This window comes from Struthio camelus, chromosome 22 (assembly GCF_040807025.1).
Source record: "Struthio camelus isolate bStrCam1 chromosome 22, bStrCam1.hap1, whole genome shotgun sequence".
NCBI lineage: Eukaryota > Metazoa > Chordata > Aves > Struthioniformes > Struthionidae > Struthio > Struthio camelus.
The window spans coordinates 6,386,167-6,410,001 of NC_090963.1; the positions used below are offsets into that span (position 1 = coordinate 6,386,167).

Consider the following 23,835-nt stretch of genomic DNA (forward strand, 5'->3'; position numbering starts at 1 on the left):
GCCAGAATCCTTTAGCTCTGGCTCTAAGTGTTTTAGCACGGCTATTTCGCAGAGTATCTCTAGTATGCGTCTTTTTTCCTCTAAGTACCAGAAAAAATGGCTCACCAAAAAAAAAAAAAATAATAATAATAATAAAACTGCAAAAAGACAAGATTTGGATTATTTCATTTCTCTCTCCTCTTCCTGAGACAACGATGATGATTATTACTGGGATCGTAACCTAATTTAACGGTGTGAGAGAGCCTGCTATGGCTCAGCAAACTGACTCGGGGAAGAGCTGGAATCACTCCTCACTAACCCTTTTCCACTCTACCCTGAGGCTCTTCACGGCAAGGAGGCACCAGTGCATGGCAGGACAGAAACTGAGATGAGTATTAGCAGGCACAGGGGGGAGAGAGTCTGGAGGCCACATCTCTCTGGCTCAATAGGGTAAAACATATCCTTCCCCCATACGGGCAAGCAGCTGGGGCTGCGATGGGGGTCGGGCATCCTGGCGGCACATTGCCCGTCCCTCCTGCCCCTGCTCATTGCTGTCCTTCAAGCACCGTCCCAAAGACAGAAAGAGCCTTTCGAAGTTAGGGTCGCATCTTAAGGAGCGCTTCCATGATGCTGCAAAGGTCCTGCAAGGGCAACGGAAAGACCCTGCCCCAGGCTGGAAAGGGGCAGAAGCCTTTTCAAAGGTGTTCAGGCAACAAGAAAACGGGTCCCAGGCCAAGGTTTAAGGGCTCGGACGCAGGGTCTGCGGACGAGCCACCGCGGCCAGGCAGAGCGGCAATGACAGCCAGCGAGCGGGCTCTTAACCTTTCGCGATGCGAAGTCAAGTGCATTTGCTTAGGCCTTCGGGGAAAGACAGGCGCGCTAACGCGCTCGCTGCGGCAGTCGCTGCAGGCGAGGAGATCAGGCACGGCCGGCTAAACGGGACCGCTGATGCCTGGGAGCTTGTTAAACCGGCGGCGCGTTAAACACCGCTGCCGCCAGCTCGCAGGCAAGGCTGGCCTCCCCGGGCACGGCTGGAGAGGACCTTCAGCCTCCGATGGTCTCCCTCCCTCTCCTGTCCTCCCCCGTGCCCACGGCTGGGGCAGCTTGGTTTTCCAGCCTGAGCAATCAAGGCAAGCAGAAAACCACTTTGCCCGCTGCAGCCCTGCAGGGCTCAGGCTCCCGCGTGCCGTGTGACGGGGGGGACTTAGACCCGACGAACTGCTTCAGACCTGCTCGACCACGGCCTTGCTTTCCGGTAAACCTGTTTCAGTGTGGAGTATGATTTCCATACGGCAATAGCTCTATGGGCAGAGCTTAAATAGGTGGGACGTGGACACCAGGGACGGGTAGCCGCTTAAGAAGGTCTTAATCTGGCACGACGGACGCTACCCCGCGGGGACCTAGATGCAGCAGCACCCTCGCAGGGACACAGCTCCCCACGCGCTATTAGAGCTGCACTGCTTTGACCAGACAGACCTCAGAGCAGGGCAGCTGCAGTGGTACAAACGTGTTCAGATACAGACTCTCAGAAGCACACACCCGTTATTATGAAGTATTTGCATTGCCACGACACGTAGCGGCGTTACAGCACTTTCTGAGCACCTTGTAATTACAGACGCTTGCATCCTCCCGACCCCCTGGAAAGGCAACGTACCACTACTACTTCCCATTAACAGACAGTGAGCTCAGATCCAGGGAGGCAAAGAGAAACACTCACAAAATAGCACTTATATAATCCAAGAAACGCTCAGCAGGATTTACAGAAGCATCTGTGCTTGTTCTGCTGTTTGGATGAAACCCACTCAAAGCAGAAAAACTAAATCTGGTCACAAGTGACAAGGTCCTACAAGCAGTCTGCAGGAGAGCAACTAAGTGTAGCCAAGTCCCAGCTGAGCCTCCGGATCCACCACATCCATCCCACCCTCCCTGGCACCTGGAGCCGGGGGTGACAAGGTGCCGTTGCCACAGTTGCCGAATTAAAACACGCTGCACAGCCTGACAGCGCGGCGGGACCCAGGAGGCACCCACCCCGCCTGGCCCGCAGGTTTCCCTGCAGGTCCTGCCCCAGGCGTTATTCCCTGGTCTCCTCCGCAACTGCACTAGACGCCACGAAGCGTCTTCCGAGGCTGGCTGGTACCGACGACGCTGTGCAAAAATAAAGTTGTATTGCAAAGTAATTGTACCTGGAAGGCAGAGAGGAAGCTGTGACCAAATACCATGCACCGTCTCTTTTGAGATTTGCAAGAAGCCGCCTGCATACATCGGTAAGAAAAACAACAAAGAAGAAAATTGGGACGAGCTGCTCTGATACCGTGGGGGTGGTGGCAGCCAGTAGCTGGAAAGGACAGTGGGAGTGGAGTGATTTTCCCTATCCCTGATGACACCTTTTTTTTTTTTTTTTTAAAGACATCCTTGCTTCCTTTCCCTATCCCATTAAAATTCAGCCTGGTTTCAGCTGCTGGTGTGGCATCACCTACATGGCCATCTAAGGCGCAACTGCGGCTCACAGACACGCGTCTGCACCAGCTTTAAGCCATCCTCAGAAAGCAGTAATGACCGAGCTATGGTACTACGGAGCCCAGCGCAGGTATTTGCCCGCCATGGGCCAACCCTCTGGGCTGGCTGGCATCCGAAGGCACCGCTGCAAGACGGATGATCAATAGCAGTGGAGAGGGACACCCTTGCAAACCTGTGATGTCCTCTGGAAATCACTCCTCTGCTGCGGTTATGCGTCACCTCGCCAAGGTAAGTCGGCTTGGAGACCATCATATTGTTACTACTTCTTTTTATATATATATATATATTTTTTTTTTTTCCTCCTAAAGCACCTCGCTCCAGTAATAACTTGGAGAGATGTCTTGGGACGCCAAATAACAAAATGCATTTCCGCAGTGGCTTCATAATTAATGTTTGCATCGTTTATCTTTCATGGAAAGATTATTCTGACTAACGAGGTTCTGGGCCACTAATTCATTACAGTGCCTTGTCACTTCCTGCTCCTTCTTATTACCCAGAAATAGACTCATTAGTCAGAGTTCAATGACAGGGAGAAATTGTGTTCGTTAATTTAATTCCCCTTCTTTCTCTCTCTCTCTCTCTCTTCTGGGTCTTTGTTTGTCCGAAAGCAGGGAGGAAAAAGGACCTGTGGCCCTTGGCGGTTCCCTCGCGCTTCCCCTCCTGTGCCGGCGCAGGAAGGAACGAAGCGCGAAGCCACCGCGCGCAGGCGCGTGTGCAACCCGTGCAACCCAGCCCCGGCTCCGCCGCATTTCGCGGTCCCCAGACGAGGGGAAAGGCTTTGGCAGGACGGAGCCGGGGCCGAGACCCGCTAACACCCTGCAACGGGGCTGTCCCTGCCCCGGGTGGGTTGCTGAACCCATCGCGTATTTGCAGCAGCAAACGCCCCCCCTCCCCGACGGGGACAGCTCTTAAGCTGCGCCAGACGCAAGGGAGAATTGATTAAACGGAGCAGGAACGAGAAACGTAGAAGAAAAGGAGAGAGGAGAGAGGAAAAAAGGCGACGAGCTGGCTCCAAGCAGCAAATAAAGAAATAGATGACCAAAAAGAGGAAGCGATCCCAAACGAGGAACGATTGACGATTGCAAATCGGGGCTGCCGGGGACGGGAGGGCTGGTGGCATCGACGCGCGGTGCCTGGACCTGGCGAGGGCCCTGATGGCCCACGGCCAGCCGCGGTGCGGCGGTATCTGGAGGAGAGCTGCAGGCGCCCGGCGCGCGGGACGGCCAGCGAGCGAAAGCAACAGGTCCGTTTACTTTCTGCAGCCTTGCTCGAGGCGTCTTCCTTGCAAGCTTGTAGCACGGCACGGACATAAAGGACGTTTTTTCTTCCATTTAAACGGTCAAAGAGGAGCCGCATCCAGCGTTTCCTACCTGGGCGCCAAGATGCTGGTGGAGGAGCAGGCACAGGCAGGGGGAATTTGGGGAGAAAAGAGAAAGCTGTTTTCGTTCCCGCACACCCGCACTAAAATCTGAGCCGGAGAAACAGGAGTTGGACAGGTCACGTTTAACACGTTTAGTTCAGCAAAGCCCCCAGAGCAGCAGGGCAGGGCGCTGGGGAACACGCGCCGCAGAGGCGCCTGCCGCGCGGCACCGCAAGGGTTAAAAGCCCGGCAGCGCACTGATTTACCCGATTCCCTCACCCGGCCGCTGGGTTTTCTCCAAGTCATCACAATAACTGCAGGATGGAAATAACTTCACTTTCGCACAGGAGATCAAAACCAGAGCGGGGGGGGGGGGAGCACGAGGACAAGCATGATGAAAGGCAAAATTATTAAAAGCTATACGGTGCTGCTCTCTACACGAGACTTGTTCAAACCTATCTTCCCCTCCCAGCAAAAACCCCTCCGACCGTTCAACTCGTACTTCCACCCACGGCTAGCGGGGGAGCTCGCCGCCAGCAGTCCGGGAGGGAAAGGAGCAGCATCTCCCAGGTTTGGCGCTGCCGCAACGGCGACTTTGGTGAACGAGAGCCAAGACGTGGCCGAAACACGTCCGCCGGCCCGCAGGGGAGAGGAGCAAACTCCGGCGGGTCCCGGGGGTGCCCCTCCGCTAAGCGACCGCGCGCGGGATTTTACGGGCAGCAAAGCAACCGCCGCGTCGACGTGGCACCTCGATGGCCCGTGTTTAAACCCGACCGGCCGCTTTCCCCGTTTCTCCCTTCCGTTTCATCTCGAAACGGGGGTTTCTCTGCGCGCGCAGGCGGACCCGGGACAGGACTGCCGCTCGGCGGCCGCCTGGGTTGGCGAGGAATCGAAAGCAGGGGGTGAAAAAACAAATAACAACCTGAAAACAGGGGTTACAACATGCTCCGGGGATGCCAGGAGAGGAAGCAGGGACTGCTGTTTGCTTGGGGTTTTTTTTTTGTTGTTTCCTGTTGTCTGTAACTACTTTTTTCATCATGTTTTCTCTCTTGCTAGACTTCCAGTCAAGCCCTGCAGACGCAATACCTGCTCAGCAATACCCTGCCCTGCTCGCATACATATGGTAATAAAGATATCTCGCCGCAGAGCAAAACAGGGCAGGAAACAATAATTCTTTCCTGCCTGTTCCTGGACAGTGCCCAGCGCATTTGCTGCTGTAATTTAGGCTTGCCTTGCAAGACCAAATTTCTGGAAGAAGTCAGCACACTCGTAGAAGATAAGCCTGGAAAGGCCCCCGAGAAATTACCTCCTTCATACTGCAAACCGCCAGCAAAATCAGCTCCGTCCAAACCATTCCCTTGCAGCTACTGATGTCACTTGAATTTCAATAACCCCCCCTAGGCGGTCTAGGGGGAAAGCCTCGCCCAAAACGTCGAAAAAGGGGTTGGTGCAAGCCTGACCCCGGCTACAGGTGCTGCAGCAGCCTGCGGGAGAGCAAGGCGCTGCCTAAATACTCCGGGAGCTAAAACACCCTTCCCTTCCCCTCTGCTGCCTGGCTGCCCTTCTGCATCGAGCACGAGTTTCCCTGACGCCAAAGTGACGAAAGCATCGCTACGCCCAACGTTTCGGCTTGCTGTTAATAAAAACGACCAACAGGTAGCAAAAACCTAAATGAGCCACCCATTGCGTACCGTTAAGACATCAGCGCATCCACCAAAAGCCGAGGTAGTGCCCCAAAACGGGGACCGAGAGCCCCAAAACGGGCTCCTGCTCCATCCCTTGGCGGAGCAGCACCGGGACCGCGAGCGCCGGCCTCAAAGCCGGGCTTGTTCCCGCCGCCGGCACTTCCCCAGCGGCGCAAGGCGGGGGGGCTCTTCCCACGGCGGGGGGGGGGGGGGGTGTCCCGGGGCCCGACGCCTTGCCTCGAGGCCGCAGGAGCAGGGCAGACGACCCGGCGCAGCGGCCGCCTACCCGAGCAGCCCTTCGATCCGCCGCTCGTCGCTGCCCGCTGTGGGGCCGTTTCCCTGCAAGTCTTATCCCCCCTGCTCCCGCTTTTTAAAAAAAAAAAAAAAAAGGGGGAAAGAAAAGCCAACTTTGCCTAAAGGATGAGTAGAATAAAACAGCACTTACCTGCAGAAACAAAACAGGGAAGAAAAAGGGAAAGTATTAGACGGGCATCCTTTGAAATCAGGTCAGCTTAAAGCTTTGACATGGCAAAGGATGTTTTCCTCCCGCTTCCCTTCCTCTTCTCTTCCCCTCTTTTACGAGATGCTCTGCTCTCCAAAGCGTTCCCCGGGGTCCGGCCTCCCGCCGCGCCGGTGCCCCCCTCCTCCCGCCGCGCGCGCCCGGGCACACGCGCGCGCGGCTTCTCCCCGCCGCGCAACGAGCTGGGCAAAAAACCCCGCGGCGATAACTCACGGGAAGAACCGCCCGGGCGTCTGCAATAAAGGAAAATAATAAACAAGGTCGGGGGGGGCGAGGGGGGGGGAAGAAACGAGATGGCGGGGAGGAGTTAATCCAAGCCCACCTAACCCAAGTCCTGCAGCGGCCTCCAGCTTTTTTCCCAGACGGTCCCCGTTTCGCGGACGCGCCGGGGAGCCCGGGAAGCACACGTAGCACGGCACTGATCCAGGCAGGGCTTCCTCCAGCTCATTTTTGCACAGCTTAAGTACAGGCCTCCTACCCTTTGCAACGCTGCCTGCAGCCTAATAGGTCCCAATACTAGGAGAAGTTTAGCGCCGAGAGAAAGTTCATTATTAAGGAGAAGTTTTATTACATCCATCCATCCACCTGGTTCGCAGCGAAAGCCTGAAGGGCGCAGAAACGCTACGTCCAGCTAGGGCGGCTGACAGATCGTCCTCGTCCCTCTTCATCTACTTGCAGACCCCGGACGCTAGCGTCTACCGGGGCGTAGAAGCGCCCGGACGGGAAGACTTCGGATGTAGTTAAGGCGTGCGGGAGATGGGGGGTTATTCGCCGAGCTGCCGTTAGGCAGAGGGCCGCCGAGGGCTGGCTGGCAGCACCCCAGGAACGGGCACGGGACAGCCCGCGCCCGGCCGTAGCCTTCCCGGGGGCCGCTGCACAGAAAGCCCCTTCCCTCGCTGCCTGCAGGCGCCCGAGGCCGACGCGTCCTCGGCGGCAGGACGCCCCGGCGGCCAGGACGTCCCCGCTCGGCGCCAACCAAGCCGCCTCTCGCGCGCTGCTCCTTGGAGCACCGTCGCAGGGGTGACGGCCTGGCCGTCCCAAAGGCCAGCCAAGCTCAGGAGCCACCGCCAGCCGCCGCGCAGCCGTCGCTAGGTGGGGACAGAGTCCCACCAAAGCCGGGCTGGCGAGATGCAGTCCCACCAAAGCCGGGCTGGCGAGATGCGCGCCACCGCGGCGCCCCGCACGGCCGGAGCGGGGATGGGGTCCAGGGGAAAGGCGAGAGACGGAGCACGCGCCGCCGGTTTAACGCTAGCGCGGGTACGCGGCCGTGATGCCCTTCCAGAGGAGCTTTTACTCTCCCTCCTCCCTGCTTTGCAGCAAGCTTTCCCGCACGTTGCATTTTTTGCAGCAAGCACGTTTATTGATTTTTTTGCGCTAGGCGAAGCGACGCGGCTCTGCACCTGCAGGGATCTCCGTGCGCAGGACCCGGCGGCTCGCTGCAACCCTCCGGGAACCAGAAGGGAGGATGAGGGGCAGAAAACCGCGTGCCAGCTTTAAACTGCCGCTCCTGTCGCCCAGCAGGACGCAGGCCCACCCAAGCGCGCGAGACCGACCGACGGCACTCCTAGCGCTCCTCTCTTCCCCGGAAAACGAGGCGTTTTCCCAAGCAACGCGGTTCACCTCTTCGAAGACCCCGACCCGCAGCGCGCCCGCGAGAAGACGGCCGCCAATGCCCCGCAGGGCCGGACGCACGGTGCTGCGACGGGACGCAGCCGTTCTCCGCTCAGGCTGGCACCGCGCTCAGAGCCAGATTTCTACCGACAACCCTCCCTACGTACAATATACTTTTATCCCAACTCTCTGCTTACAACGCGCCGTCCCAGCCCGCGAAACAGCTGCAGCGAAGGCTCAAGAAAAAGCAGCGAACAGGAAGGAGGGACGGACGGAAAGGTCAGAGAAGCAGGGATTTGCAGGGGTGCTGCCAGCATCAGTACCAAGGGACCTCGGCTCTTTTCTCCATCGCTTCTTTAAGGTCGAGCGCAATAAATAACAGGCAGAGAAACGCGTCCGAGCAAGGAGGGTTCAGGCACGGCAGGTGCGCAGGGAAGAAGCGGGGGCACACGCGTGCACGGGGCAGGCAGAGCAAACCAGGGCCCCGGGGAAACGCGCCGTTTCTTCCCCCCCTCGCAGATACTTTCAATAACCCATTAATACTTAGGCAACAAGCAGCGCCGCTAAATCCAAGGAGATGGATTTCAGAGGAGGGCTAGCTCACGTGAAACGAGCACTGACTCATCAGCGGCGTTTGCCGAGGATTACGGATGAGCCGGCTGCGCGCTACCCACCCCTGCAAATCCAGCCGGGGGGGGGGGGGGGCGCTCGCCGGCGGCTCCGACACGAAGCCTTCCCGCGCTGGCACCCCGCACCCCCGGCCCGCCCTCCACAAGGGCGCCCGGCAAACCCCTTCCCTTTGGCACCCCAAAAAACACGCCGCCCAAGCGGCGGCTGAGACCCCGCGCGCTCGGCACACGCGCCGCGCGCAGCCTCTTATCTGCGCCGCTCCCGCCGAAGGAGGTGATTAACTCCCTGACCCGCGGAGCTTTAACGCGACCTCCGAGAATAGATAGAATCTTGTTATCTTGTAATGAGTTTTATGGCTTATTCCAGCACATTTTGGCCATGTTTCTCCAGTGATTAGGGCAATTATCAGCCTGTGCGTTTCAGGATTATGAATTACGGAGCCTGGGAAAAGACTGCAGAGATTTAATATCTCCCGGTGTCGCTCTGCCTCGCTTCCAGCGCTTCCCGCCGCCGCCGGCCGCTCTTCGCGTTCGGGGAACGATGGAATCGCAGCGGAGGAATTAAGCGTCGCAGCTTCCCGGCCCGATCCTGCCGCTGCAATTAGCAACGCGCCACGTTTAACGCTGCTGGGCGCAGCCGCCTCGGCCCGTCGGACGGCGGCCGCTTTCGAGAGCGGCTCCGCAGAAGGGGAAACTGAGGCACCCTTGCCCTCGCGGTACACGATGGCTGGAAACGGGCTGCTGCTCCGGAAAACTCAGATGGCAGCAAAAACCGCCTCCGCACGAGGCGCGGAGCTGGCTCGGCTTCGCCCTCTCGCCCCGCGCGCTTCGTCTCAGTGCAAAACGTAAAACATTCATTTCGTGCAGAAATAAAATTAAGCCCTTGGAAGCAGGCTCCAAGAAATAAAGCCATCGCTTGAGTTAATTAAGAAGCGATTATACTGAAAGCCTGTAATAAAGGCTTCACGTTGCAGGACAGACCGAGCCGCCGTACCGCAAACCCGGGACGGGGAAGCGCCGCACGGGGAGAAGCGAGACACAGAGCCCGACTCGCCTCCCGGTCCGCTGAAGCCAGGCGCTCCCCCCCGGTGCCCCGGCCCCTCGCTCCATCCCCTCGTCCCTCCGCGCTGCCCGTCTTGCTCGGCGCCTCTGCCGCCCCGCGCCAGGCCAAGCAATTCTGCAACGCGCGAGATGCAAGGAACATGCAGAAGCCGGCTTCCCCCGAGGGGTGCCAGCGCCTCTGCCCTCCGCGAGATGACAGATAAAATCCCCCGTTGCCGGAGGAAGGTAATTTGACATAACAGCTGTTCTGACATTCGCTCCCTATGGATATTGCTGGCAATAAGAATGCAAATCAGCGCTCTTTGCACTTCTCCGGGAGAGCAACTTTCACCTGAAGAGCGCAGAGCGCTTCTCAAACGGGAACTCATTAAGGCTCCCTTCGTCCCGGCGAGGCAGAGCCTGCTGTACCCGTCTGACAGACGGGCACCGCCTGGCAGCGGAGAGGCGGCCCGGAGCCGAGGAGGCAACCCGGTGCCTCTGCTGGTTCGCCTCCTCCCCAAAATCCAGGCAGCAGGGTTACAAGTGGGACGGAGAAACCCAGGGGAACCGATGTGCATCGCTGTCTAGCGATCAGAGCAGCAGGGAATCCAGAAACAGCTTTTATCTTGGCAGCAAAATCACTGGCCCTCTCCTTGCCTCAGTTTCCACGTCTGTAAAAACAGGCAGCAAGGCTCGGCAAAAGACCTGGAGATCCAGGAGTGAAAAGGACTCAGCAGGAGCTCAGTATAACTTCGGCCAGAGAAGTCGCCCATGCTTCCCCGCTGCTCTGATCCAAAACGAAGCCCTTCCTCCGCGAGTCGTTCCCCATCTCTCCAAGCCCTCCCCGCTTCTCCCGGCTCTCGTCGCTCCTAGAGGTGAACCCTCCGTGCACGGGACTCTCCAGGCGTTCAAGCCTCCGGCATGTCCGAGGAGGGACACCGCCACCCCAACTCCCTGCCGCGTGGCCACCAAGATGCTCCGAAACTCAAGCGAAAGCAGTTAGTGCCCTGCTGCTTTCTGTATGGCAGCTACTAATTATCCCTCAAAATTTATAGGCTCCTGGGATGCACGCAGATGGGTATTTAAGTTAACAGCAGCCTCAGACCTTGGCGATACCTGGCTTTACTCAGGTGCTGCGCGGAGCAGCGGGGCTTCCTGCGGGGCAGGGAGGGAATTACGGACCCCATGGCTCACTCCCACGTCCACCTTCGCAGCCAGCTGGATGCCCCGCACGCTCCACTCGGCCCTTACAGGAGTCAAGAGAGAAGCGGAAAGGTCCCCGGCAGCCAGAGCGTTGGGCCGTGCATCCCAGGTCTCTGCCACCCCAGGTCGGTCCCCTCCCGCGTCTGCAGAGACCGAAGCTGAGTCCATCTCCCGCTCCCCAGCACAGGGAGCGGCCACCTGTCGTGCAGCATTCGGGGGCCTCGCTCCCTCCTCTCGATGCTATTTCACTTTGTATAATTAAATCTTAATGAGAATAGGGACCAGAGCTTCCCCAGCGAGCAGCCTAACCTCTGAACACGGGAGCCACTCGGCTTCCTAATTAATAAATACCTATTGGTACACAAGGCAGAGAGCTCCTGCAGGAGGGCACGGGAGCATCTCCCACCCACGCACGTCCTTCAGGGCTGGGGGCTCACAGTCCCCAGGCAAAGAAGGGGATTCGCTCCCAGCTGACTGCTCTCAGCCCTAAGCCACTGGATTAAAACAGTCATCACCACTCCATTTCTTCCGTCAATCTAGACCCTGGTTTTGTTTTTTTCTTTCTTGCTGCAGTTGAGCATTTTGATTAATTCAAATCACATCCTTCGCAGACAAGCAACACAGTGAGTTCACTATCCACTGAAAAACGTTTGTTCGGTTGGACTGAGGTTCCTCTGCTCCAGAAGAGCCAGGTCTGTGCCAGTCCAGCGTCTAGGAAAACCGCGTTAACCTTAGAAACTCTCCGACAGGGCTCAGCCCCGGAGACGCTCGGAGGAACGAGCTTAAGCCGGTACAACGCCAGCACGCGTCCAAATCCCGCCCTCCCCTAGCTCTTGCAGAGCCGTCAGAATAACCCCCCCGACAGACAAATGTCAAAACAAAAGGTTCGTACAACCGCGGCGCACGCGCGGCCTTTCCCGTCCCGGAGGAGATGTCTTGACACGCGCTGCGTCGCAGCGTTTAGCGGGTGCGGGAGGACGCTGGGCGGGAGCAGCCTGCCAGCACGCCGCGACTCCGACCACGCGCGCGGTCAGGTTTGCACCATCCTGACTCCGCTTGACTGGCAGGAACTACTGACGGTGAAGAAAACAGTCAGAAATTGCCTCGTCCTTGCAGTTATTTTAACCAGAATTAGGTAAGAAGCCGGCTTTTTCCCCCCGGGCAGACGTATCCCAGGGCGCCTGGTTCACGGCGCCAGGGTGAGAGCACGTCGTGGTCTCCAAGGCACAACCTTCCTACCAAACGGGCAAGTGTCCCCGTTTACACGTGGGAAACTGAGACTCAGAGAAGACGATTAGCCAACATCTGCGGCAGGGCACGAAAGACAAATCAGGTCCTCAAAGTCCCGGGCGAGCTCGCTACGACTGGGCCGTCTTCGCTCTCCAACCCAGTGAAACCCCTGAAAACAGACACACTGAAATAGGCTTCGCCCTCCCCTACGTCAGGTCAGCTTCACTGAGTAATTCACTGTTGCAAGCAGAATCAATTTAAGCAAAGGTTAAACCAATTCCGTCTGTACTAGGAGTTTGCATCGTTTTTAAATAAACTGATTTAAAATCAATTTGCTCGAATTTGTGTGATTTTTCTAATAAGCAGAAACCTAGCTAGGCTCGGTTTGAATTTTGGCCCAGTGCTTACATTATTTCACTGCTGGCAATTTCCCGACAGGTGTCAAATGCCAAATCTGGAGGATGACTTTAAGTAATGATGACACCAGAATTCTTGGGAATCTCAATCTACAGCTAACCCGGCCTTAAATGGGTATTATCCTCCTGTAAAACTTGTCCTACTTGTCCAAAAGGAGGGAATCTTGCCCCGAGTTTTCTTGGCCGCACACCAAGGGACTCCAGCCTGCTTTTCCTAAGCTGCCAAGGGAGAGGCTACACATAGAAAAGCTTTTTGCTTCCTGTCCCTGGGAACTGCCCTGCCCTCTCATCTTTGGTGGGCCAGGCTTCTTAGACCAGGAGCAGGTCCAGGTGTGGCTTCAAAGCATTATGGCATTATGAGTACTTAATAACGATTCACCTCTTGAACTTCTGTGAAGTCCTCCCTGAAATGAGGCCATGAGAGCGCCCTATCGACTGCCTCATCGCATCATGAGGGTGGAAAAGGAATAAAAATAACTCAAGCACAGCACAGAGCACTGCAAGGGGAAAAAAAAAAAAAAGCCCCTTCCCTTTGTTAAGCAAAAATGACCTCTAGTCCCACAAAGAATAACCCCTCGGCAGACTTCCACGAGTTTGCAAAAAGGAGGATGCCATTTGATTTTCACCTCTTGTTCTGCACAAAACTGCGAGGCAGGGCCTTTTGTGTGCACTTTCTTTGCTCAAAGCAGAAAACTCCTGGGGCCTGGGGAGTCCGCTGCGCCAGGGGAGTGGGTGGAGGTGAAACGGCAATCAAAGAAGCTACCTTGCAGTCCTAAGGGGCAGGAGGCACGTAGGTGGGAAAAGGACAGTTGTAGGCATCTACAAGCAAGGTGGCAGAGGTCTGGAGACTAGACAGCGTGGAAAGACATCCCAAAACGTGACATAGTGCAACTAAGATCTTAATTACCTATTTCTTTCCCTTGAAAATTGGGGGAACCACGTTTCCCTCCTCATCTAACGTCCCAGATCAAGTGGGAGGGCGTTTACTCTCTACTGTTTGGCTTCCGCATTGAGGCATGGCAGCTTTTTAATTTTATTACAAAGTTACACCTGAAGTCCAGACTCAAAAACAAGTGTTCAGTCTCTATATGCAAAAAGATACTCTCTACCTTCAAACACTGTCTCTCAACGACTTCTACTCCCATGTCCTATAATAGTGGATGACGTTATTCTCAGCAGCAGTCAATTCTTTCCAAGGCCCACTAAACTCTTGGCCTTGATAATAACTTGTGGCAAGAGGTTTCACAGGGCAATTGTCCCTACTAAAATTTTATTATGGATATAAAATTCCCTTGTATCAAGCTTAATTTTGTTAATTTTTAATTCCACAGGACATCCCTTGAATCTTGAATTACGAGAGAGCACGCAGGAGTTGCAGTTGACCTTCTCTGTATCATTAACTATCCCATGAATAGTGCAAAATGCTCCAGAGAAGAACTGAAATATTTGGCAAACAAGACCGTGCTCTCTCCAGTGCCTCCCTGGGCAAACAGAGCAGTAATTCATTAGCACCCAAAGCAAACGCCCCAGCGATGGCTATGGGCACCTCTAGCACTTGGCAGCAATCCAGAGGGGATGATTTTGGGCCAAGGGTGGGCGAAAGGAACCAAACATAAACGTCCACAGCCAGCAGACGTGAGTCATGAACACCAGATGGAAGCCACACTGGGCACTCACATCCTCAGCTGGGTCTAGCAGAGGCTGGGGAAGGGCCTAGTGCTGGTACATCGCCTCCGTGTAAGGGGAAGCCCAGCAAAGGCGAGTAGGTTCCCTAGGGAGCCCACAGGCTGCAGCTGAACGACCACCCTGGCTCAGAGCAAAGGGCCTTGACCCTCTCCAAAAAGCATGATAAGGACCCAAAGAATGCCAGAAACAGCTCATCTCGGGCCATGTTCCTGCTACAAATTCCCAACTGCCCACATAAGAGATTATACCTGCTTCACCAGAAGGATCGATCCCCCCTGACCGTGCCTAATCTCTTTTGTCGACGCTTTATTCTTGTATCTCACCCTGTAGCAACGAGCCCCATAGTGCAATTAACGTGCGGTACAAAGAACTGCCTCCTTTTGCTTCTTTTACCGCTGCCATCCCTAGTAGTTCGGACAATAACTATTTGCAAGTTGTCTATTTTACAGCTGACTACGCGAGGACTGACGTGCTAAGATTGGATTTTATTTCCCATCTCTATAGCACGGAAAAGAAAAGGATCGGGCGGGGGACAGGAGTGGAGGGGAGAGCATTCCACTTTTGGAGGAGGGGGCTGAGGAGAAGACAAGGTTTGAAATTTCCTCCTGGCAGCTCTTTTCAGGAAGAGTTATTAGAATTTATTTTCAATTATACACAAGAATAAGCCGTCTGCAGTATAGTTAACTTTCAATTTCAACCAATTTTCGACGCATTCAATCATAGATGCCTCAGTGATTAAGAATCTATGTTGCAAAACAATTCCCGCTTTGCAACAATGCAATCAAACAGATCTACAACTCATAACCCATTATCCAATAGTTTCTCAGCTCATTGGTGAAGTGAAATAGGATTTACCAAGCATCCCCTTTTTACCCGCCGAGACCCCAACCTCCTCTGCAAACAGATCGGCAACTCACAACAGCCCACGCAGGGTTTTTGGTGCGGTTTTCCCTCTCCTCCTCTTTCTCCGAGGCGCAGAAATGCCAAGGGGGAACCCAGCCGGGCTGAGCCTGGAGCTGCCTCCACTCGGCACGACGCGTTGGAGGGCAGGGGGAGCAGAAGCAGATAGCGACCTGTCCGTCACTCTTCACGCAACAGAGTTGCGCCACACGCTGAAGGCTCGTGTCCCCAGCCGGCACTGGGCTCGGCAATGCCTTGTCCTCCTCTGTCCTGCTGCCACCCCTGGCGAAGAGGGGAACCAGCCCGACTTCATCAGGGAAGGAGGAGGAAGAGGATGGCAAAAGGACGCTCCATATCCTCGCTGCGCCAACGTGCAGCACGCAAACAGAGCCTCTGTGTGCAACAGGCCCTCCATGAGGGCCGTGACGTGAAAACAAGATGTTTCCTCTCCTGAGCTTGCCCGGGCGAGATCGTTTTAACTATATAAACGTCATTTGGAGCAGCAGAGACCCCCTCAACCCTCGCAGAGCGCAGCAGCCAATTACTCCCACGCCTGGAGATGCAGCAGTGCCCATCTGCTATTCAGCACGCATCCATGGTGCCCCGCTATCCGGCCACGCTCACGGGGCCTTCAGCAGAAGGACAACAGGTCCCTACAGGACAGGACAGGTCACTGTTTTACAGTGGACTTACTGGGACAGAACGGCTCAGGATGATCGGAGAGAAGGATTTTAAAGCTTGCCGAGCCTGGAGATCATGGACTAAAGCACCTGGAAACCTCCTGAAGGAAATGGCTTGCCTTGGCAAAGCGCCATTTTGTCAAGACTGAACTTCGTCACGGGAAGGAGTTGGTTTTTGAGTCCAACCTTCCAGAAAAAAAAGCATTAGGGACAAAGTCGTTGAGTGATCTGATGCTAATCGAGGATCGCGCCGGCTGCGGAGACACCTCTTCCCTTCTGCTCCCCAGCACGGCTCGCCCTCGGGGGGCTGCACCTCTTTAAGCTAATGGCCTGGGGACTTGGCGGCTGTCAATCACGCGGTCCCATGGCAGAAGGGGACCAAACGTCCCCCTCTGGCACGCAACTCCCCGTAGGCCGGGCAAGTCAGCTCCCCTTCCAAGGGGCGCCGCACGTGCCGGCTCCTCTCTTCCTTTGATGCCGCCAAATAACAACTTCAAACCGGGGAAGACACCTGGGAGAGCCAAGGCACTTGTGCTACAAGATAATTAGAGATTATTATAATCGAAATTTCATTGCCACATCAAACTGTGTCTTTTAGCATTAATTAATCTCCTCTCCCAGCCTCTGAGCACTCTCGGCTCTCCTGCCGTAGGACAGCGGCTTGTCAAACACACCAAAGGCTTGCATCTCATTATCTTATCAGAGGGGGCGAGCGGGGAGCCGCGGAGCAGCCAACAGCCGCCTCGGCGCAGCCACGGACGTGAGGACGCCTGGAAGGCGGCTCCCTGGTTTGCACGCTTACAGAACGAGACGTAGGCTGCCAAAACGGGCGCGAGACCTGCCTCCCCCCCCCCCCCCCCCCCCCCGGCCACCCTCCTGGGTAAAAGCGGAGCTGGGAAAACACGCTGTTTCCTCCCCGGGAAGTCCATGGCGCTCCACCGCGGGGATGCAAAAGGAGCCCTGGTCCCTCATCGAGAGATGCTCCGTACGACCTTGAATAAATCACGTGGACTAAAACCGCCGGCTGCATTGGAGAGCGAGGTGCTCGCGCCTTGCCATCCCCATGTGATTTAGGCTCCCGAGAGCCCACGCAGCCAGGCTCCTAACTCAGTCACGCTGTAAAAATTCACCTTTCGTGTCCCCTTAGCGGTCCGACACAAGAGTAATGGTACTTCCCGCTTTCGGGAGGTCGGGGGAAGCTGTGAGATAAATCCAGTAGTCCGCGTGAGGGGACAAGGCGGGGGACAAGACCAGCCAAGGCTGGGCGCGAAGCACCGCGTCGAAGGTTGGGAGGGGGAAAGGAGCCCAGCTCGAAACACCTTAGAGGAGACCTCTTTCAAAACCACTAAGGCAGCTCCGAAAAAACCCATTTGCAACGTGAAAAACCTCAGCTTCAGGCAACACCGCAGCCGAATCCTGCAAGGCAGGCGGCACCCGGCATCGCTTTTAATGGTGGCTGGAGAAGCTGAGCCCCTTTGTCTCCTCGCAGGGGTTGGGTATATATTGGTGGCATGCATGAGATCCCACATGCTCGAGTCGTTGATTCCCCGCTGCTTCCATACCTCATCTGAAAATAAATATCCTCTCCCTCGTTTCCACCTCTCCACTCCCCCTCTTTCCCTGTTATTGGCTTTGTGACGGAAGCCTTTAATTTATTTGCCCGGCCGTATTTTTTTGCGCCGCTGTTTTCTTGCAATTTACACCATACATTATCTGCCGTCTTGTGTCATTTAACTCCAGAAAGCGGTTTGAGATACAGTTTGCTTGAACGATGCTGGAGCCATTAATCCTGATTCTGCAACCCAGGGACTCGGCGACTGCGGGGAAGCTGCAACCTGCCGGCGACGCTGGCAAAGCATGCCGACATACGGGGAACGCACGCCTGCCCGCGTACCCCGGTGTGCACCCTCCCCAACCAGCCTGCTCGGCTACTGCAGCCGTCTCCTGCCCAGACACCCACCGGCCAGCCCGGCTTTAGGGCCAAGCTAGCAAAATCAAGCTCTTCTGCCCATGCATTCCCCTCTTGGGCAGCAATAGCTAGTTTTTGCGCAGCGAGCTGGGATGTACCCATCGGTTTTAGCACGCCGCCGGGAGCCTGGGACGGCGAGCTCTAATCCCTCCGTCTCCGTTAGCTCGCCTTCGCTATCGCCGCTCCCGCTGCCGTTCGGGTTTTCCCCGTCTGCCCGCCTTCGTCGCTGCGCCGTTTGTCTCGTTTTACCCCGAGAGCCCGGGACGGGCTGCCGCTCGGCTTTCTGCACGGCGCCCACTTCGCTCTGGCTGGCGGAGGCAGCGGCAGGAACGGCGCTCTGCGCTCGCAGCCGGTTGCGCGTCGAAAAGCATCTCCGGCCCCGTCGCCCCGGCCCCACGGGGACCGAGAGTCGGCAACGGGCCCCTTGCTGCCCTCCCCTGCGGCGGGGCACGGGCTCGGGGACGCCAGTCCACGCTGCTCCGCTCCACGGTATTAGTGCAAGCTACAGGTGAGCACGGTGGGTGGCAGGAACCAGCCCGGGGAGAAAAAAAATACCGGTCTTATTCACCCCAGAAAAACGGGACAACGAGAAGATGAGAAACGCATTAACGCCGGCAGATCCCCTCCGCTGAGCCTCCAAGCGCCAACGCTGCCTGGCAATTGCTCACCAGAGGCAGAGCTTTGATGAAAAATAGAAGGGAAAACAGAGTAGGGAAAAAAAAAAATCTAATGAAATGAAAAATGCATTTTATTTTATTTATTTATCGTAATATTTCCGTGCGGGGAGGGCAGGCCGGGCGGGCTCATTCATTGCGTTCTGCACGGCGGGCCCCGCAGGGAAACGCTGCCTCGCCTCTCGCATCTCGGCGCTGCCTGACACGTTGTTAGGGTGTATTTAATTACGCTCGCTACTGAGAGCTGAGAGAGTCCCTGCCTCTAAGAGCTTCGAGTTCAAGACAACACCTTCACCGCTACATCCGACACCAGGTACGGAGACGTTTTAGCTGCAGGGAACGAGTCGCTGGGACAGAACCACCACCTGCACCAGCCGACACGAGCAAAACCTGCCTCCGCAGCGGGCAAGCGCCACCCTGCTTTTAAGTGGGATCACTTTTGGGGGGGCGGAACGAGGATGGGGTCATCCACAGGAGAAAAGCAGCCGTCTCGGGAGCAACAGGCTCTTGCTTTCCATTACCGGAGCCAAAATAAGGACCCACACGCGTATCCCGCCCCGGCCCATCTCTGCCATCTCCCAGAACGAGGAGGAGGGAAGGAAGGAAGAAGGCTGAAGACAGTGCTGAAGACAGTGGCTTTGGTTTTTTTTTTTTTTTTTTTAAAAAAAACCCTATAATTTAAAGGCCAGAGCACTAAGGAGCGCACAAGGGCAAGAGGCGACAAACGCCTGGGCGAAAAATACAAAATTACCATTTTAATGGCTGAGTGTTGACTGCCGGCTCTCCCCGGGGAGGCCTGTTTGATTTCGTTGGCTTGTTAGCACAAGGATTTGACACAAGCGATTAATGCCGAGTTCATTAAGGTGGGCGCTTTTTCTTTTCTGCCAGATTCAGCGCAGGGGAAGGGGCGGGGGGGGGGGGAAGGCGGGGAGCAAACCGGCTCGGTGGGTGGCAAGGAGCCAGCTGCAGCCGGGGAAGCAGAGGACAGAAGCAACTCAGCACGCCAGTGCCCAGCCCCGCTGCCACAGCGTGCTCTTCCCGCAGACGCGCCGGTGCCAGCTGCCGTCCCCAGCTGCGAACATCTGTCCGCCGGGGAAAACCATCCCCCTTACAGGCGAGCTGCAGCTCAACCACCATCGCCCGCTGCTCCCGCATCTGGGAGCTTTGGGAGAGGAGGCAGCAAGCAGGGGTGACTCCCTTTCCGGGAGCGCGGCGGAGCTTCGGTGGGCATTTCGGATGGGCGAGGAGCGTTTGTGCCGCGTGCTGCGTTTTGCAAGGGGCGGGAGGGCGAGCTGCACGCGCGGCACCCTCTCCCGGGCGGGGAGGACACAGCTCTCGCTTCCTTCCCCCCCAGCAAACCCATTCACCAGAGAGGGCAGGCTCAGCAGGAGCTCGTTTTTTGGGCGCGCTGCCAGCGGGAGGTGAATGCTGACTGGTATGTGCAGGCCCACGTGCTGTGGGTCTCATGGCACCCAGGAAAGGCCGGATGACAAACAACCCTTTCCAAGGCTTTTCTATACCATAAAGGAGGAACCGGCTCAGAAGAACCTGCAGAAGAACCCGTTGGCGGCACACCTGACACCCCACACGTGCCCGCGTCCCAGGGTTGGACCCGAGCTCGTGGGGAAGCGATGGAAGAAGTTCCCGTTGGGCCACGCAACCCTTCCTCCCGGGGAACGGTGCGGGAACCCGCGCCGGCTGCGTGGCAATACATCAACAACCAGCAGCTCCGGGAGGTTAAGACAACGCCGCCCCCGCCCTTCACTCCCGGAGAGAAGATGCCGAGGGAACGCACGCGGAAAGGTTAGGCCTCCTTAGCATCTCTCCAAAATAATTCCACTTGTAACTCATGGAGCTGCCTCAGCCGACTGCGCCGTGCTTGCCCGCTTCTGGATGAGACAGGCATTTGTATGAGATACACAAAGCCATTTAGCTGTTCAAAAGCTATCAGCACTTACATGCAAGGTTGGAGCAGGACAGATTCTGCTGTATTCAGGGCATCAAAGGGGATTATCCGGGAAACGATAACAGATTTTAATTTAGATCGCCCAAGATGGGTAGCGGGGCTGGGGAGGGAGAGCTGCAGCAAAGAGACTAGCTTAGCTCCAGATTGCGGCGGAAAAAAAATAAAAATAAAAGATAACTGATCTTAAAAGTTGTGTCCAGCAATTTGCCATGCTGACCATGGAGCCTGGCGCTTTGCTGCTCTGCTGTTCAAGCGGCTGCGAGCCTGGACGCCCGCGCGCCCTTCCTCCCCGCGCCGTACTCCCCATCCTTCACAAGCCCTGCCGGCCCCGAGGGCGAACACCTCCGAACAGAACCGAGCTTCAGGCCGCGGCCGCTGAATATTTCTTCTTTCTCCTTTCCTTTTCTTTCTCCTTTCCTTTTCCCTCTGGCACAGCCTCCTTTTTCTGCTCATTTTTTCACTGGCAAAGAAAAAAGGAAGCAGGCATCTCTCTCCGATTGCTGGGTATCAGGCAGCTTATCTACAAGTTCCTGCTACGTTCATTCTCCTTTGCGGTGACATTTCTTCATTCCTCTATTTCCAGCCAGGTTTTCCATATAGAATTAAGGAGCTCTACACAGCGAACACAGCTACAGCGCAAACCACACTGCTGCTTCAACACAGGCAAGAGCACTCAGCTCAGGTATTTACCTTCACGTCCCTAACTTGAGAGGCAAAGCCTCCTAAGCTTTCCATGCAACGCAGGGATGGACAGGGGTACCTCCAGAGATGATTACCATCACCGCTGGAGGTGCTGCTAAACTCTGGACATGTGAATACCCCCCAAAATCAAAACAATTCATTAAAAAAAGGGGAGGTCTTGACTTCTTAATTTTTTTAATTGAAGCTAGATAGCAAATTCTTCCACACTGATGAATAGTTTAAGTCAATCCCCTCCCTTGTTTTCTTCTTAAAAGGAGCTATTTGCCTCAAGTCCTCTCTGGCAACATAGCTTCTTTGCAGGTTCTGCCTTTCTATTTCCGACAATCCCAGATGGGATCTATGAATAAAACTAAAGAGGAGCTACAGATAGGCACCGAGTCATTAACGCAACAAATATAGACTCTGCTGAAGATCTAAGACGGGAGCGGGGGGCAGGAAAAGCTTCCACGTTCTCTTCTTTGGGACAGATCCAGGCTGGTGTGAGATGATGCACCTGCACCGGCATGAACAGGGCAGAGGGTCTAGCTCTTTGCTTCGACTGCCCAGATAAAATTGGAGCTGGTAGGCAGGAGAGAAAATACTCTCTCTGGAGGTGAGAGGCTATGCATAGCACAGATTCCCTGCTCAAATTGCCCATCTCATGGGTCCGCCCTTGGTCGCAGGAGGAGAAAGCCCAAAGTCCCGAAGAGGTCTGCCGGATCGCCCGCATCCCTCACCTCCTGAAAAGCTCTTGTGCCACGGACTCCTGCGGGAAGCGGATCCCACGGGAGCAACGCGTTTTTCAGTTCACACACGGGTCGGACAGAGGTGCTACCTAGAGACCTCCGTGTCACCATCACCCGTCCAAAACGCCCTCGCCGGAGACAGCAGAGAAGGCAGCTGGAGCCGAGCAACGCCCACCGACCGGCTCCTTCCACGAGAACGAGATCAAAGGATAACTCAGGACTATTTGCAGTCCTGATAAAGCGCTGGCATTTTGTCAAGAAATCTTCTTAGCAAGATCTGCCGCGCTTTGCTCAGCTAAGCCGCCCGGGCAGCTCGGGGCGGAGGCAGAGCCTCAACACACGCATCCAGCATCCCAAGGCCCCCGCGACTTTCCGAGGTCTGCAAGCAGAGCCAGCACGCCGCAAGCACCGCTCCTGCCGTTTTATCCAAATACCAGAGGGACGAGCCCAGCTAAACCACCTCGAGACCACAAACCCGAGTAACTCCACCCCGGGGAAAGGCTGGATCTGCTTCCACCCCTCACAGGTTGAGCCGACCTCCAGTGAGATGACAAAGCACCCGAAAACGCCGCGGCCATCCCAGCCCTTCCCCAGGCTTGCAAACTTTTCAAAAACCCACCTATCCCTCATTTGAGCTAAGGATAAAGCTTTCCTTCCCCCAACCAGGGCAAATTTTGGTAGCGGTCCAAGTTTTCTTTCGTGGCAATTAAAGTAATAAATAAAGGCAAGAGAATCTCATTTCGTTTCCATGCAAAAGTCATGAAAACGGAGAAAGAACAGCACCGCTGAGAGGCAAGGGGACGTAATTAACCCCCTCCCTTTTTTTTTTTTTAAACTGTTTTTCTGAAGGCCTGACTGAAACGCTTGTAAAACCTTCCTCCACAAAAGCGCGAGAAAGACCCCCCTCCCCCCTCCCGCCCCCAGCCACTAAAGGGAACAAAATGGATTTTTCAAATGTCATGCTAGTATCCACTTAATAATACATTTTCCTATAGACAGGACAATAATATATATTTTAATCACTTTTTTTACAGGCAAATAAACGGCATGGAAGGCTGGCCTTCACCGGCGCTTGGAAATCATGAATTTTTCAATAACCTTTTCTATTATTCATCCTGTGTTATTCCGTAGCACTTCTTCTATGGGAGGAATGGGCTTGCCAGACACTTTATGAATCTCTTCTTTTATTTATTAAACAGCAAGGTGTCTCCCTGAAACCCCTCCTCGCTCCGCTCCCCCCTTAGGAAAGATGTCGGTGGAGCCTGAGCGAGGCCTGAGACGTATAATTACATCGCGGGCTATTAATAACGTCCTCCGGCTCAGAGCTGCGGCGTGAGCAGCTCCGGCGACGCAGCTGGCTCAGCCTCAGGTGGGTTTCAGGGCCGATGCTGGGAACAAAGTCGGGAGTTTCGGGAGCAGGAAGAGGCTACCGGGAGGGGGGACGGTCTCGAGGGTGATTTCTCCGAGGACCACCAGCCAGGCTCCCCAGCGGACCCGGACGCGCCGAAAACGCGGAGAGGGGCGGCAGGGCTGCTGCACGGCACGACGGAGACCCGCTGCTAGCACGGAGCAGAACCAAACTAGAGCTGCCAAGGACCGGGGCCGCCGTCTCTCCTTCCGGGCACGAGACGGGCAGCCGGTGGGGCTCACGCCTCTGGCGCCCGGTCCGGTCGCCCGGCTGGGTGGGACGAGGCGAGTCGCCGGTGCAAAAAGACGTTTCGCAAGGCGGGGAACGCCAGCGGGCCGCCGCTCGCGCTGTCGGATGCCGCGCTCCTCCCGACGACCAGGTCGGCGGCGAACCCCCGAAGTCGCGCCGCCTGCGTGACAGTCGCCCTGAAACACCCCCCCCACCGTCACCTCCAGCTCCCCGAGCGCCCTGCAGGCGTCACCCGCCGACAGCGGGCGGCCAGCCGCGTGCTCCGGAAAACCCTCTCGCTTCCAAGCGAACCGGGGAACAGGAGGGGAAAAGAAACGATTATACGCGGCACCTCCCCAGCCGAAAAGGGGACACGACTCCGGGCCAGACATCGTTCAGGCCGGCGCAGCGGGTTAGCGACGGCGCCCGCTCCAGGCAAACCGGCAGAGAAAACTGCGGCGTTTTTGCAACTCCGCGTGCAAGCGCGGGGAGGGATCAAAAAAAAAAAAAAAAAGAAAGCACCACTTCCTACACCTACTACCAGCTTAATTATCTGATGATATCTGCTACTTACTCGCACAACGCGGAGACCTCGGCAGCTGAAGGCACGGAGATCCTTTGATTGGAACCAATTAGGAATACAGACTCGACGCTCAAGAGAGCTGAACGGTTTACGCGCGTGTTGAGAAAAAGCAAAGGAGACGAC

General features: G+C 56.0%; 1 protein-coding gene across 7 annotated transcripts in view; it reads right to left on the reverse strand.

Moving 5' to 3' along the window:
- Positions 1–23,835, reverse strand: part of LOC104144548 (protein CEPU-1) — a 352,423-nt gene that overhangs the window by 226,035 nt on the left and 102,553 nt on the right. Inside the window, exon 1 of one of the 7 annotated variants that reach the window (XM_068916631.1) lies at positions 2,163–2,225. The exons of the other annotated variants lie outside the window; for them this stretch is intronic. The gene's annotated coding sequence lies outside the window, so the exon portion shown is untranslated. Of the gene's footprint in view, positions 1–2,162; positions 2,226–23,835 lie in introns of those variants that run through there. 7 annotated transcript variants of the gene reach the window in all.